This window comes from Macaca thibetana, chromosome 14, assembly GCF_024542745.1.
Source record: "Macaca thibetana thibetana isolate TM-01 chromosome 14, ASM2454274v1, whole genome shotgun sequence".
NCBI classification, from domain to species: domain Eukaryota; kingdom Metazoa; phylum Chordata; class Mammalia; order Primates; family Cercopithecidae; genus Macaca; species Macaca thibetana.
The window spans coordinates 3,000,765-3,016,230 of NC_065591.1; the positions used below are offsets into that span (position 1 = coordinate 3,000,765).

The following is a 15,466-nucleotide window of genomic DNA, read 5'->3' on the forward strand; positions in this document are numbered from 1 at the left end:
GAGACCCAGCCCCTTTGTCCAGGATCCTTTCCCCTGCTGTCGGTCCTCAGGAGCAGCTGACTGCCCCCGCCCGTCTCTTTGGACCTGAAGTGCACCGTGGCAGTGCTTCGCTTTGGCCCAGGTGGGTTCCCCTTAGCTGAGCCTGGCTGGGCTGGGCAGGGCTGTGCTTCCGCTGAGGGGACACAGGCCCAGCTCTGGACTCAGTCGGGTGAGGTACACACAGGGGCCAATGCTGCATCTCTAGAATGAATTCGCTCATGGCTGGAAGGGGGCTTGAGAGACCCTGGAGCTGCTAAGGGCCGGGGAACGTTCTGGAGGGCCAGGGAGTAAGTGGGACAGAGAGCCAGAACCGTGGCAGCCAGGCAGAGGCCACTCCCGAGGCCCTCCTCAGGGCCTCCTCAGGGCAGGCAGGGATGGGTGCCCCTTCCAGGTCCCCTCCTGAGACCCCAGCATCCTCCTCCAGGCCGGCCCCAGACTCCCACCCCTGCCTGTGCCCAGGGCTGCAGAATGCCCAGGCCAGGCGGACACGTGGGGCTCTTGGGGACTGCAGGTGGCCGTGATGGTGTTGTGCAGCTGCTGCACTCCTGAGACCACAGCAAAGCCACCGCCCCATGGTGGCAGCGCCTGGGGGCCGCCCTGCCCGCGGCAGGGTCCCACCCATGCCCAGAGCCACTGCTTGACCGCCCTTCCTGTTAACCACAGGCACCTTCTGGTCCCCTCCTCATGGCTCCCACTTCCTCCTGCCCTGCTGAGTTTCCCGGGCCACCTAGGAGTTGCGGAGGGGACAGAGGCGAGGGCACAGGAAGGAAGTGAGCTCTGACACTGGGCTGACCACCCCTCCACAACCCCCACTGCGTAGGCTGCAGCATGCTCTTCCTTCCGTTTCTCATGCGGGGCACGAAAGACCCCTCCCATCACTGGGGGACAAGAGGTCCCATGTGGTGCCAGCCCAGAGCAGGTGGGGAGGGACAGGTCAGGTTGCCTCCACCTGGCCAGCCCTGTGTCCCAGAGGATGCTCGCCTCTGGACACCCAGGGAGGGGCCATGCTCTCTGACCCCAGGCCACGGCCAGCTGTTTGGCAGCATGGGGCCCAGGCCCCTCAGGGTCCCCACCCAGAGCCAGTGCACATGGCCCCCCTGCCTCCCTTAGCTGCCTTCCCAGCAGTTATCTGGCCTTCAAAGTGCTCCCCACCCCCTGCCTCCCAGACGCTCGCCTTCAGGCTGGGATAAAGGGATTTTTGTAAAGAAAGGTCACTGGCGCCTCGTCGGGCCACACAGAGCTGTCAGCTGGGACCACACTCAGCTGAACCTCGGCCGGGGCAGACACTGCCTCCGCTCTGGGAAAGGCTGAAGCTCTGAGAAGGAATCCAACTGAGTCCTGGACTCACTCTGCATCCTCCCTGTGCCCAATTCCTCCCGTCCTCCTGCAGAGGCCCAGGGACCACAGAGCTGGGGAAAAGGGCTCAGCCCTGCCTCCAACAGTTGTGTGGCCTCAGCTGGCCACATTCATCTCTCGGGCCCTGTTTGTAAATCAGGGCGTGCTCTGAGTCAGGGAGATGATGTCCCAGACCCACAGGAGGCCCTGGGGAAGGCGCTTGCAGAGGTGAGTGTGAGCCCAGACCCAGCCCCCTCCATGCCTGCGTGGCCTCCTCACCCACGGCCCAGAGTGACAGGGCTGGGCTGAGCTGCACGGGGGCAGAGAGGAGGCTCAGCCACTGGGGTGCTCCATCAATTGGCAGGGGCCAGAAAAGCAGGAGCTCGCGGTCAGCCTTCAGCAGCAGCATCTGGCACAGATACTTCTGCCTAAACCAGATAGATTCTCATTCAAGACTGCGGGGGTGGAAATGCTCTGAAATCACAAGGATAAAGGAATGTAAGCCCACATGCTTGGCTCTTCACACATGGGATGGAGAGGTCAGTGGGTCCCAAGGAAGGACAGCAGCCATCAGTTAAAGGACAGCAGCCATCATGTCAACACCACACAGTTGCATTCCAGAAACTTACTAAGGTCCCAGTGCAAGTGACCATGAAGATCCTGCTGTGAGCAAACCACCCAGGCCTCCTGAGTCACCCCATGGAGACCACCACAGCAGCAGATGCCCTCCCTGAGAGCAGACGGCAGCACAAGGGACCAGGCTGCTGTGTCTGGGTGGACCGAATGCCTAGTGCTAATGTGGGCAGCCTGCCCACCCCTGCAGGAGCAGCAGCCTCTTCAGAGAGCCGTGGCATGCACTTCAGCTGTGGCAGCTGGGCCCCGGGGGGCTTGGGACAGGGGCTTTCCCAGCACATCTGCTGCATTGATGGACCTTAAAGCCCCCAGGCCCTCCTGGATGTTCTATCCCATCTGATATGATTCTCAGAACGCTCGCAAGGTGCGGGGAGCAGGGGTCATCATCACATTTTAAAGATGCAGTGGGCCGGGTGTGGTGGCTCACACCTGTAATTCCAACACTTTGGGAGGCTGAGGCAGGCAGATCGCTTGAGCCCGGAAGATCGAGATCAGCCTGGGCAACATAGCGAGACCCTGTCTCTACAAAAATAAAAAAATTAGCTGGTTGTGGTGGCACATGCCTGTGGTCCCAGCTACTAGAGAGGCTGAGGTGGGAGGATGGCTGGAGCCTGGGAGGTCGAGGCTGCTGTGAGCTGTGGTCAAGTCACTGCACTCAGCCTGGGTTACAAAGCGAGACCCCCATCACACACACACATACACGAAGAAGAAACTGGGGCCCCAAGAGGAGAAACGGCCCATCCAAGGTCTCGTGGGCCACACCGTGCCTGGGATCCCCTCAAAGGAGCACAGCTCAAGCCCCAAATGCACTCTGGAGATAGCAGAGGAGGTGAGAGGGGAGGGCAGGCCTCCTACTGGGAAGACATTTCTCAGAGGCAGCCATGGAGTGGTTGGACCTCAAGAGGGGCGTATGAAGTGGCCTGCCCCGCTGAGGACGCTGCTTCGAGCCATGCCTGGGTGTTCTCCGGGCTGCCTCAGCCAAGTCCTGTGCCTGTGGGCCCGGCCAGGCCAGCCCATCCCCGGTCCTGTTCACCTGTCCTCCTGATCGACACCAGGCCACTGAAGGCTCAGAGCAGCTACCGGGTCAGCTGCCGTTCGTACCCCGACCCCACACCCACTTAGCCAATCACTCCACCAGCCCTAGGAAGCCCTGGCCATGGGGGCTGGGCTGGGTGTGGTCTCTGAGGCAGGCCTGGCCCCACCAGGTCCCAGCCAGACCCAGCACCCCTGTCCCAACTGAAAAGAGACTGATTTTCAGTTGCAAGCTGCAGCCAGGTGGCAGCAGGGGTCCGCCGGGGAGCGGGTAAGGGGGTGGGGGCCATCACTTGGAGGCAGTGCAGCTGGAGGCAGGGGCCTGCTGGGGTTGTGGACACAATCTCAAACCCGCCATGCTGAGCCTCAGCATTTACACTGGAAATAGGACATGAACCTGGGCCCCCAGGGGAGCCTAGACACCCATTTCCAGAAGAGACGCTTGACCGCTGTGCTGTGGGGCTGGCCTCTGTCCTGAACGCCCTCAGGCACACCTGGGGCCTCTTCTGGGTGGTGCCAGTGCCCCCTCGCCTGGCCCTCCTGGTGAGGCTCCTGGGCTCGGTATGCCACCCCCAGTGGACTGCCCTGCTGGCCGCTGACTACCCAGGTTGGGGGACAGAGGGAGAAGCGCCTGGGCTGTGGCCACCTAGGGACACGAAGCTGAGAAGCTGAGCACATGGCTGTGTCTCCTCATCTGGCCCCAGCCTGCTCATCCTCCTAATTCCAGCACAGCCTGGAGCCAGGCGTGTGGGCAAAAGCTCCAACAAGAAGACCAGAGCGAAACAAAGAGGATGCGGCTGCTGTGGGCTAAGACTGAGGTCTCTCTCCGCCCTCCAGGGGCACCTGAGCTCCAAGGGCAGGGACTGGGTGACGGGTCATCGCTGACACCGAGTGGGGAGCCTGGGGTGCAAGCAGGCCCACACTCTCCCCCAAAACCCTCCAGCCTCAGTCTCCCCTACTGCCCACCCACACACCACCTCCATGGGGACCTTCTGCAGCTGTTCCTGTTCAGGGGACCCTGGGGTGACCATGAGGCAGCGGGCCTGAGAGCCAGACAGGTGGAAGCCTCCAGCCCTGGAGGAGCAGGTGGCCACCGGCCAGCTGGGTGAGCAGAGACCAGGAGGCCGTGCAGCAGGGGCGGCCCCAGGGTCCGGGGCCATGGCCAAGCCTACTGGGGTCTACCAGGGGCATCAGCTCTGAAGGTGCCGGCTGCGCTACTGCCAGCGTTCTGTGGGGCCACGTGTGACCTGCCGGGGTGATGGGGGAAGGAGGAGCCACCGGGCTGGGGCAGAGGTGGAGACAGACCCCAGTGATGGAGTTGAGCCCATTCTGGGACAGGCAGGGAGGAGTGGCCTCCAGTGAGCTGGGGAAAGCCAGTGAGCAGGGGGCTTTAATCACCAGCCCAGGCACCCAGCCCTGCCCGCAGGTGTTTGGGGGCAGGATGGAGGTAGCAGCCCTTCCCAGGGCCTCCGGACAAGCCCCCGCCCCAGGGAGGCCTTGCTGCCTTGCTCGTGGTGGGGAGCCACTTCCAGAGGCCTCCTGAGGGCATATCCAGCCTCCCCTCCTCTCTCTCTGTCCCTCGGCTGCCCTCTCTGGGCTCCTGGACCCTGGGTCCAAGCACTGCTTCCCCCCGGCCTCTCTTCCTTCAGGCAGCCAGCCTTCCCTGCTGGAGGCCCCGTGGCCCAGCCACGCGCCCGAAGGAACACAAGCTCCTAGGGTGCGTTCACTTGCAGAGGCGGAAGGTGGTGGCGGGGGTGGGGCGCTCACTGCCTGGCCTGTGGTTGGTTCCTCTGTCCTTGTGGCCAAGGACACCAACAGGAGCTCTTCCCTGTAGCTCCTGGCAGGACTGCAGAGGCGGCCCCCCTGCTCTGAGGAGCCAGACTCACATGAACGTTCATCGAAAGCCCCGGGCCCACCGCCTGTCAGTGCAGCATGAGTGGGGTCTGCATGGGTCTGCCAAGGAGCTCCCTCTGCAGAGGAAAACCTGGCCAAGGTCTCCCAAATTGCAGCCACCATCTCGGGCTGTATTAACAGAGATTGAGTCCTCAGAAGGAGGGAGGGGATAATTGCAGTGGAGTCTCCCTGGCCAGGCTGCTGGGTTCAGCTCTGGGTGCCTCAGGAAGGGGCAGCCCACAGCAGTGCTCTCTGTGAAGGGCCAGCGTGGTGCCACCCAGGTGTGACACACACAGCCAAGCTCTCCCCTGTATCCCTCAGGTGCTGGACAGGCAGGGTGGCACTCACAGCCGAGCCAGGACACCCTTCCCAGGGCCAAGGCAGCCCAGGAGAAGCCAACACAGCATGTCCTCCTGAGAGGCCTATGAGGACACTCAGGGGTCCCAGTCTGAGGGGGAACACAAGGCCATGACCTGGTAGCCCACTTTCAACACTCTGTGAGCACGCAGGGCCTCCCCCAGCAGAGAGGGGCACCGAGGGAAGCCAGGACCCCGGGCAGTGCCCTCTGCCCACCAGGTACATGGTACCCCGCCAGTACCATCGTCATCCCGGCTCCCCTCTGTCACCCGGCTCACATTACCCAGGACTGGCTGTAAGAGCCTTTTTTCCAAGACCAGAGAGATCACAAGGTCACCTGCTGCCCACACGTCCCACCCTAGCTCTCCTTGGGGTATGCAGGTACCTGGGGCCCCTCATGTCCAGGAGCTGAGGCTGCCCCTGGGTGTATCAAGGCCAGGTGGCTACCCCACTCCCACCCGCCAATGCAGGGCTGCAGTTGGTGCTCTGGTCAGCCCATGGGTGTGACAGCCCAGGGGACCCCAGGGCCAGGTGGCCACCTCAGAGCCACTCCTTCCCCGATGCCATCTGTCAAGGGTCAGGGGTCACACACTGCAGATAAGACACAAAGCCTGACAGGTAGGACCCTGGGGGCACCAACTTGGGTGGGGGAGGTCAGCCCAATGTCTTGTACGGAGAGACCCCCAAACAGGAATAAAAATCACCTAACAACAGAAACAACAAAGTCAACCCGTAAAGCCTCATTCCAGGCTGTTTCGATCGCTTCGATTCTGTTAGCCACCCAATCCTCACCCTGCCCAGCAGACAGTATTGTCATCATGCGTGACGCAGGGAGGGCACAGGGGACGCCAGCAGGTCGTGACCGCTCCTGGACAAGTGTGTGTCCCTTGACGAAGCACCTCCTGCTCACCTGGGAACGGACCCTCGGGTCCAGCTTCCTCCCTGTGACTCTGCACAGTGGGGAGGACACAGACTCTAGAAACCCCTCCTGCCCCAGCAGGCAGGTCCAGCCCCGAGGCCTCCTTGGTTCCCCTCAGAACAGAGCTTCCAGAAGGGCCCCCAATCTGTCTCACACAGGAAACGGGGGGGTCTCCAACAGAAGGACCCCCAATCTGTCTTCCGCTGTGGTGGAGGGCTTGCCAAGGTGTTCAGGAAAAGGGATTAATGGGGTCCATTATGGCCCGAGTTGCACAGAGAGGACAGGGAGGGGCTGGATTTTGCTGACCTCCAAGGGGAACCCTTCTATGAACGGAAAGCTCGTGCCTTGCTCAATGCGTTGCCAAGTTGCGATTCCCATGCGTCCCAGTGCTTCACCAAGGTGTCCACGCAACCTTTGCATGTGCATCCTCCCCTGGGCACAGGATGCTAAATGGGGTGGCAGTAGGAACACCCACTCCCCACCCACCTCCCACCCAGGGCAGGGACTGGGAGGTTTCTACGCTCTGGAAGGAGAAAAACCCCAAGAGAGCAAAGGCGCCATTTCCCCACTTTCTCTCCATGTTACAGCTGCAGTTTCTTTTCTTTCTTTCTTTTTTTTGAGACGGGGTCTCACTCTGTTGCCTAGACTGGAGTGCAATGGCACGATCTTGGATCACTGCAACCTCTGCCTCCTGGGTTCAAGGGATTATCCTGTCTCAGCCTCCCATGTCGCCGGGACTACAGGCACTTGCCACCATGACCGGCTAAATTTTTTTGTATTTTTTTCAGTAGAGATGGGGTTTCACCATGTTGGCCAGGCTGGTCTCGAACTCCCGACCTCAAGTGATCCACCCACCTTGACCTCCCAAAGTGCTGGGATTACAAGAGTGAGCCACCGCGCCTTGCCGACAGCTGCAGTTTCTGGGGCCAAGAGAAGAAGCTGACTCGCCCAGGGCCACACAGCAGGTTGGTGCCGGAGGTGCTGGGCCCTGGCGTGACCCCAAAGTCCACGGGGCTGCCCGCAGCTGGGGGAGTGCAATGCTCGGATGGTCCAAGAGAACATTTTCTGGGCTGCTGGTCTGTACAACTGGGAAGCCCCTGCCTCTCCACCATGACCCCTCCACGCCCTGCTGCCACAGGGCCCAGGATTCCTCCCCACTCACCGCTCCGTGTCCCAGGAGGTCAGATTTCACCCGGATGTTTAGCTCCCCTCCAATTTTACAGATGAGGAAACTGAGACCCAGAGAAATGAAATGAATGAATCTATCCTACAGGCCTGAGAGTTACTGTCTCGCGGGCGGAGAGCCTGGGTGGTGCGTTTATCAACAGGGCTGCTGGTTTCATGTCTCTGCCTCTCCACATAGACCCACTCAGGTGGAGACCTGTCCCTCTGTCTCCGTGTCCACAGGGCCTGGAAGGAAGTCGTGTGCAGGGGTGGAGGCTGGAAGACCAGCAGGTCTCCCTTCACCTGGGGATCCCTGATCCCCATGCAGCCTTGCGGGTGTAAGGGCAGTGACTGCCCATCCCCTGCACACACAGAAACAGTGAGGCCAGAGGAAAAGAACAAAATCGGTCACCCAGGACAGCAGACAGCACGCGGGGTTGGGGTGTGTGAGCAGAGACCCTAGGGACCCCGCATCTAGGTGTGGACGGTACTGGTGCCTGCAGAGCAGGGCAGAGGAGGCAGGTACAGCCCAGTGCATGGACCAGTGACTGACTCCAGGGGCCCACAGGGGGCTGCACTGTGGGTGAAAATGCACGGACACAACACACCCAAGAGAAATAAGCACAGGAACCCAAGAGAAACGAGCACACGCCCAAGAGAAAGGAGCACACACACCCAAGAGAAAACGAGCACACGCCCAAGAGAAACGAGTGCATGCCCCCAGGTGGTACGCGCACGCACGCTCCCAGCAGCATGGCTCAGGCCCATCAGAAAGTAGACACGGCCAGACGTCCACACGGGTGAACGGATAAACATGGGTCACATCTGCGCGACGGACGGAAGAACATTCGACCTTCAAGAGGAAGGAAGCACAGCACTCACACATGCAACAACATGCGACAACATGCGACAACAGGCCGGGCGCGGTGGCTCACGCCTGTAATCCCAGCACTTTGGGAGGCCGAGGCGGGCGGATCACAAGGTCAGGAGATCGAGACCATCCTGGCTAACACGGTGAAACCCCGTCTCTACTAAAAATGCAAAAAATTAGCCGGGCGAGGCGGCGGGCGCCTGTAGTCCCAGCTACTCGGGAGGCTGAGGCAGGAGAATGGCGTGAACCCGGGAGGCGGAGCTTGCAGTGAGCCGAGATCGCGCCACTGCACTCCAGCCTGGGCGACTAAGCGAGACTCTGTCTCAAAAAAAAAAAAAAAAAAAAAAAAAAAAAAATGCGACAACAACATGCGACGACACAGATGAGCCCCAGAGATGAGTCAAGTAAAAGAAGCCAGATACCAAAGGCCACACATCTTGTCTGCTTCCACGCCCACGCAGTATCCAGGACAGGCAGGTCCAGACACGGAATGCAAACTGGTGCTTGCCAGGGCCCGGCCCGGTTCTTTCCCGGTTTCCTGGGGCTCTTTGGGGAAAGAACACGGGCTTTGGAGTTCACTAAGACTGGAGGGTGACCAGATGATTCTGGAGCCCTGAGCCCTTGGTTTGCTTTACTGCAGCCCGGGGGGTCCTCCTAGCTCCTGGCTGTGGTCAGAGCTGGGCAGGGCCCGAGGAAGGTACCCGGGCTGCAGTGCACAGCAGATGCTGTGAAATAGGCAACTCTTTTTTTGTTTTGTTTTTTGAGACGGAGTCATGCACTGTTGCCCAGGCTGGAGTGCAGTGGCGCGATCTCGGATCATTGCAAGCTCTGCCTCCTGGGTTTATGCCATTCTCCTGCCTCAGCCTCCCAAGTAGCTGGGACTATAGGTGCCCGCCACCTCGCCTGGCTATTTATTTATTTATTTATTTATTTATTTATTTATTTATTGTACTTTTAGTAGAGACAGGGTTTCACCTTGTTAGCCAGGATGGTCTCGATCTCCTGACCTCGTGATCCGCCCGCCTTGGCCTCCCAAAGTGCTGGGATTACAGGCGTGAGTCACCGCGTCTGGCCGGAATCAGCAGCTCTTGGGATCATCCTGTACCATGGGAGCTCTGGGGTGGGCACTGGGTTTGGGCAGCAGGACGGAGGGTCGATGGCCTCAAGCCACACTGAGTCAGGCCTGGCGGGGGGCAGCTGCTCCAACACCCACTGAGCCCGGCAAGCCTCGATGGCTCCCCCATCCTCAGGGCGTCCCACAGCCCTGGGACCAAACATGGGTTTATTGTTTGGGAGGTGGTTCAAGCAGGCTGCATCAGGACAGAAATACACAAAAAACCCATCGCGGGTAGAAGTGACAGGCAGGTGGGGACAGAAAGTGCCCCCTCGTCTGCAGCTCACACCCTGGGGGATACAATGAAACTGCTGACAATGACAGCCCCAGGGAAGTTGGGTGCCACGGTGCCGAGAAACAGGGTGAGGTGCCCTCGACATGGTAAAGCCCCCGTGATGGGGAGCTGGAGTGCGCAGAAACGCTGGCGGCGGTGGACTTTGGGTGACCAATGCTGTTTCTTTAAAAAACAAAGTGGAATTTCCACAGCTCTTCACATTCCCATCAATGCATTGATCGTGATCACAGCCAGCAGCGAACCTGCCAGGCTCCGTGGCCGGGACCAGCTGACCTCTGCAGGGGAGTGCGGGCTGGGCCCGGCCTGACCCCGTTCCACCGACATTGAGACAGCAGACGCCGGCCCCAAATTAAACCACCTGCATCTGGCCAAGCAGCCACACACGTGTGGGTCCTCTGACTTTGGGGACACCCCATGTTATGTTGCCTCTTGGGGATCATTTTATAATGGGAAAAACACGCCCCCCTTACAAATCCTGCAAGTCCGGACCAAAGGGCATCCCCACGCTCCAGCAGCCACCCTGGCGGGAGGTCAGGCCTGGGGCCAGGCTGTAGCCCATTCCCCAGGCCCTGTGAGAATCACCCCCCTGGCACCCGGATCCTCCAGGAGGGTCTCATACCAAGATCTTCAGTTACATCTGCAGAGACCCGGATTCCAAGCAAGGCCACGTCCACAAGTACCTGGGGTTAGGACCTGGACACATTTTTGGGGGACACTGTTCACCCCATTACAGGCAGCTTCAGTAGCATCTAGCCCAGTGGAGGCCTCTGGGGGGCAGCCTGGCTCTTTGCAACTCCCCACGGAAGGAGCATTGTGCGCCCCCAGCCACAGAAGCCCATCCCTCCCTGCTCTGCCTGGCCCTCACATTCTCCGCGTGCAGCTGTGCCGGCCCCGTGCCCACCTGGATTAGGCAAAGCCTAATCAACTTGCCCCACTGCCTCCCATCGCCTGTGGCAGAGCCACCTTTTCAACCCCATCCGCCCCTTGATGAACCTCCCCCAGGCTCCAGCCTCCAGATGAAGCCTCAGGCCCTGCTCCTCCCTCCACCACTGGCTGTGCCAGCTCAGTGCCCACCACAGCAGGGCCCACAATTCTGTCACACTGGCAGCCCCTGCAACCAGTCCCACAAGCCAGGCCGCTTCACCAGCCCCAATCCCTTGGTCACATCCCCTCCTCCCGGGCCAGCAGTGTCTCCCACTGCCCCACAGCCTCCACTGAACCTTCTGGAAGCCAACCCTGCCCAGCGACTTGGCACTCTCTTGCCTGCTGTCCTGGCCATGATGTTCTTGGGGTGGGAGTTTGGCCTCCTGAGGGCTGGGAACATGCAGTCCCCGCGCCGGCTGAGACCCACACACCACGGGAACGGGGGTCTGCGCTGGGGGCTGCTTCCTGGGGGACACTCACAGACTCGCACCCTCAGACCCCAGATCGGCAGGGCCAACGTGGCATTTAGAGCCCCTGTGCAGTTTACAGATGAGAAGGGAGGCCCTGGTGGGAAGCGGGGCCTGGCCAACCAAGACCGGACCAGAACCCCAGCCTGTCGACCTCAGTGGTTGGCAACGGGCACCTGGTAGCCCATCCTGTATTCACTTAACTTGGTTACCTGGAGGAAGGTCACGACTCCACGACACTCCCAGATGACTCTGGGTGGGCTGAGAGTTACAGGGACGCTGGTAAATGCTCCCGGGGTCACAGTCGGCAAACGTGCTTTGAACACCACCCTCAGCTGCTGTTCCACCTGCGGAAGGGAGGATCCACCTGGGGCCCCTCCGACCTGCTGGGACCACGCCAGACCCAGTGGCCTTGGCCCCAGGAGCCCACGGAGGCCGCGCGTTATTTCTAGTCCAGGCCCTTCCATCTCACCATATGCTAGGGGTACACAGAAAAATAAGCCAGGGTCCAGCGGCCCCGCAGGAGCTCTCAGACCAGGGCGGGCAGACCAGCGAGACTGACACACTGCCCTTAGGAGCCGCACCCCCGGCACAGCCGCCTCTGGGGAAGACTGTTGTTTCCTGCAGGAAACTCCCAGGGCATGTGGGACTCTGAGGAGCCAGAGCTCACTCCCAGGGTGGGGGAGAAGAGGGCAGCCGAGGAGGGGAACTCACGGGAAGGTAGGAAAGGGGTCTCTTTTGTGGATTCCTCTACAGGATTTGGTGGGAACTCTGAGAGTTGGGGACAGAGAGAATGCAGGTGGAGATTCTGGCCTGAGGAGAGGCTGGGTGGGACATGGTGGTCAGAAGCCCCCCGCCCGTGGGCACGGTTGTTGGACCCTGTCACAGCATGGCTGGGACAAGGGACCTGGTGTATTTCTGGCACCCGGTTTCCATCGCACCCGGTTTCGGGCACTCCATCGCTTGCCTTCTGCAGAGCTGCTAAGCCACTGGGCACACAGCTGCGCCTGAGTGCCTGGGGAGAGGCCAGCTCCAGGCTGCAGGCTTCTCTCTGGGGAGGGGGACAATCCTGGGGCCCCTCTGGGGTTTGGGAGATGACTGAGTTGGCCTTTGTACAGCCTGTTCTGAAACGGTCTGGCATAGGGCAGCACAGGGCAGCAAAGACTGCGGGGTCCCTGGCAGCCAGGAGCCCCTTCGCTGTGGCTGGAGCTGGTGTTTCTATTTGTGATTCGCCTCCCATGCCCCTTCCCAGCACACCCACCTCTGGTCTTGACAAGGGGCTGGGATTTTCGAGGTGGCTCAGCTGAGGGCACAGGGGTCTTGGCAGCTGTCACAACTCTCCTGGGCTAAATGCACAGCCTGTACCTTGTTACCTCTGGGCGGGCTGAGGCCCCAGCTCTGTCCTGGGCTTCAGTTTTCCCCAAGGCAGAACCACAGCCGTGTGACTCACCCTGTCTCAAGCGGGCCGCGTGGGTGGGAGGCTGCAAGGCCTCTATGAGGCCTGAGCGCTGGACTTAGGACTCTTGCTCCAGAGTCAGGGGCTAGGGCTGGGCCGGGCCCACCCAGGAGGATGCTGGCAGAGGCCCTGGGAGGAGGGGGAGCAGTGGCCAGCTTGAGTACTGGATGTGTCTGACACTCTGTGTCCCACAGGGCTGGCCACAGGCCTGGGCACGGCTCCTGCCTCTGCAGGCCAACCTGGCTTGACCTCAAGCTGCCTGGGCCGGGACAGCCGCAGCCGAGGCCAGCCCACGGTGACAAGGTCTGCTTCCAGCCTCTCCCTCGTGTCCCAGGCTGTGGGTCAGCCCAGTCAGCCCTGCTATGGGCACACAGCCCCATGCAGGCCCAGCTGGGACGGCAGCGACGCAGGCAGAGCTGCACTGACCTCTCCAGAGGGCCGTTTGTGAACTCGAATCAAGGCGCCAAGTGCTCATGTATCCTTTAAGCCGGGGATGGACTTCCAGAAATTTACCCTTGGGACTAAAACGCTCTGTAATCAATATCTGCCAGAAGAGAGGCGGATGGCTGGCAGTGGCTTTTATGGGAGTGAGCGTGTCCAGGGACACGCGGGTGCGGCCCTAGACGGGGCACAGGGGCATGCAAGGTGCGGGGAGGAACGGGACCAGCCTCAGCGAGTGGGAGTTGATGCGCACGACCCAGGCCCTTCCGTCTTGTCTGGGTCTCCACCACCAGGAGCCTGTTCTTGCGACTCAACGTCCACCATGGCCCCGGCCTCACCGAGCTGCCCTTGCTTCCCAGGACCTCTGGGGCCACTAGCTGGGCTCCTGCCTGGTCACTCTCCTGTTCTTCATCCTCCCCACTCCCCCGGCACCCAGCACTTGGCACACTCACTGCAGAGGCTCCCATTCCATGGAGTAGACAGCTCTCCCTGTACCCCCAGTGCCTGAGCATGGAGTAGGTGCCAATGAATGCCTTCTGGGTGAGTCTGACCGTGATGTGTATACAGTACAGCGGGGACTCCCTAGGAAGCAGGTCGGAAATCGCACCTGCTGACTTTCTTAGGTGTCTTTTGGGAGGGTGGACTGGACCCCACCACATACTCCCCAAGGTCATGAGGGGCATCGGGGTGGGACCTTCCAGAACCTTCCCCATTCCTTCTGCTACCCAATGCTGACATGTGGGCCCCCACCCCTGACCTGGGGAGGCAAGGGCTGAGGGGCCAGGGAGGGTGGAGAGGAAGTGCCCCTGCCATGACATGTGCTTTGCCCCCCACACCTTCCTGCTGGCCGCCCTGAAGGTGGGTAACAAGATGGAAGAACAGAGGTCACAGAAGAGAGAGGACCAGAGGTGCGCACGGAGTCTCTTTCCAGTGGCTGTCCGGGTGGAGGAGACGGGGCGCTGTCTGGGACCCACTTCCATGACGGCGGGGCGGGGGCACTGCCCTCTGCACTTTTGTACGTCTTTGACGTTTTCTATCATATGAAGCCAAATAGGAGAAGCCATAGATTTCTCTTGAAGGCACAACGTGAAGGGAAATCCACTACCCGGATGGGGTTTTAAGAGGAGAATTTTGGAAGAGCCTCAAAGCAGGAGAGGACACTGGGTGTAATAGCAGAATCCCATCCCCCAAGGGAGGCTAAGGGTTTTTAAGAAGGCAAAGGTGACAACCAGCTAGATTAGAGGCTTCAAACAGGTGAAAAATCAAGTAACTGGCACAAGATAAAAGAGGTTATTAAGATAAAGGGATTAAGACTCAGGATGAGCTGGAGAATTAGCAGAGAAGGAGCTGAGTAGCCTCTGCTGTGGGTTGGCAGGGACCGGCCAGGTCTCCTCCGTGGGCTGCAGCCTCCAGAGAGCCTGGACCCCCAGAGGCTCAGAACCTGCCCCAGCCCTGACCTCCCCGCTGGGCCCACCGCAGAGCCACCTTTATATATCAGCTGCCAAAGCCACCTCCTGGGCCCCCCAGCCCTGTGTCTTAGCAACCGCCCTTTCCAGAGGCTTCCGGCCTTATCAGAATGGCTCTCCCACTGTCCAGGGAGTATCAGACTTGAAACAGGCCCCCTGAGCATCCACACCACCGTGCTGGAAGCCCCCAAGTCCAGAATGCAGCAGAGGCCCCAAGTCAGGCCCCCCAGAGCAGTCTTCTGTTCCCACAGGCGTGGGCTGGTGGCGGGGCAGTCGCCCTTTGGGAGACCTCCCAGCCCCCCTACCCTATCTGGTGGCCAGGAAAGGGGCAAGATCTTGTGGTGTGCTGGGCTCTGGTGAGGGAGGCAGTGGGCGCTGTGACCGTGGCTGACCCTCTTGCCAGCATCCTCCCTGTCCCCATCAACATCACCTAGTGCTTGCCGCTCCATGAGCTTCCCCTGCCCACGTGTGCCTGTGGCGGGGTGCCGCCTACGCAGGCCGTGGGGACAGTTGGTGCATCAGGCAAGCAGCAGGTGCCTGCTGCAGCCTTGTCCGGGCTCCTTTGATCTGATTTGGTCCTCACAGTCATCCTGGGAGGCAGGTCCTATCAGGACGTGTGGTTTCCAGCACACAATGGTGCTCCCCGAGGCCCCTACTCCCTGTCCCTTCTTCCTCTTTGATCATCAAATGACCCCACCCTCACTGACCAGTCAACGGGTGGTCACTGCCCTGGCAGGCACCACATAGCCCGGGGCACAAGGGCCCGCTGTGGCTGCTGGTGAGTGTTCCCTGTGTGCCAGGTGCTGACACACAGGAGTGCGATGGTGGCCTTGCATTCCTCTTTTATCCTGACTGCTCACCGCCCCATCCCAGGCACACACACAGATGCATGGACACACACAACCACAGGCACGGCACACACACATACACATGTGCACAGATGCATGCCTGCACACACATGCATAAGCACACAGATATGCATGCACACACACAGACACACACGTGCACACACACATAGCAAATCAGGATGCAGAAGCCAACCAGCGGCTGTTTCCCCTGT

At 60.5% G+C, this 15,466-nt stretch overlaps 1 protein-coding gene across 2 annotated transcripts in view; it reads right to left on the bottom strand.

Moving 5' to 3' along the window:
- Positions 1-11,456, bottom strand: part of OSBPL5 (oxysterol binding protein like 5) — a 61,245-nt gene extending 49,789 nt beyond the window's left edge. The window contains exon 1 of one of the 2 annotated variants that reach the window (XM_050758284.1): positions 11,256-11,456. The gene's annotated coding sequence lies outside the window, so the exon portion shown is untranslated. The remainder of the gene's footprint in view (positions 1-11,255) is intronic. The other variant, XM_050758285.1, reaches the window with a different exon arrangement.
- Positions 11,457-15,466: the final 4,010 nt, after the last annotated feature.